Raw genomic sequence first — 1,112 nt, 5'->3', positions numbered from 1 at the left:
TATATATATATATATATATATATATAATACATATATTCTACTAAAAAAAGTTTTTTATTTTTTGTCTTTTCTACATCTTGCTAGATATATTTAAAATTATTCCCAAATAAATGACAGCACTTAATTCTTTTCGATAATGACTGCGTTCAACAGAAGAAGCAGTTTTATAACTTCTCTAAAATTCTTTCTTTAATTTGATTGGTTTTATATTTAAATCTAGTAAAGAACTAAGGATAAGAATCAAGCATATTAAAGAATTTTACAGTTGCAAATTTGCTTTTTCTACTGAACGCAGTTAATAACCATATTTAGTAGAACGTTTATTTTGTAAATGAAAGTTTTTTTTTTTTTTTTAGGTAATATTATCCCTCAAATATAAAACTAAATATATGAATCAATTCTAAGCAAAATCGTAAGGCTCGTAACTTGTTCTCGTAAAACTTGTAAGAACTTATAAGCGTTTATAACTATTAGGTTACATCTAACGGGAAAAACGCCACGAACTTTTTCCCATACCTAATATATGCAATATCTTTACAGACAGTTTTCTGCTAGTCGTAAGGTTTACAAGAAATCGTAAATATTTATAAATGATCGTATATCTTACGATACGTAGCATAGAATTATAACATCAGTCATAAATTCTTACAAGTACTAGGAGAACAAATAACGAGTTTTACGAATCTATTTCAATCAATATATCAATAGAATTGATCCAATAATCTAATAGCGTTTTTCACTGGCAAAGCTGGTACGGACTCAGTGTACTTTAAAGCCGTTGTACACAAATCGACGTAAAGATGTTCGTTTAATAAAAATATAGATACGAATTAAATCGTGAAATCCTCAATACATTTTATTGTGTTATTTGATAATATACATTGGATATTTTATTAATTGAGATATCTTACTTTTATATTCAGATTAGATTAGTGTACAACAGCTTTAAGTGCATTTAAAGTGCACTGAGTGTGCATCAGTTCTGCCAGTGAAAAATATTATAATCAGCGCGAGGAAAACTTCTTAAAACTCTGCGACTAATATTTACGTAAAAAATACACTTAAATTCACTTAAATAAATAATATTAAATACCCTATTTAAGAATTATTTT

The sequence above is a fragment of the Atta colombica genome, unplaced genomic scaffold, assembly GCF_001594045.1.
Source record: "Atta colombica isolate Treedump-2 unplaced genomic scaffold, Acol1.0 scaffold11, whole genome shotgun sequence".
NCBI classification, from domain to species: domain Eukaryota; kingdom Metazoa; phylum Arthropoda; class Insecta; order Hymenoptera; family Formicidae; genus Atta; species Atta colombica.
This window is presented reverse-complemented; position numbering follows the sequence as displayed.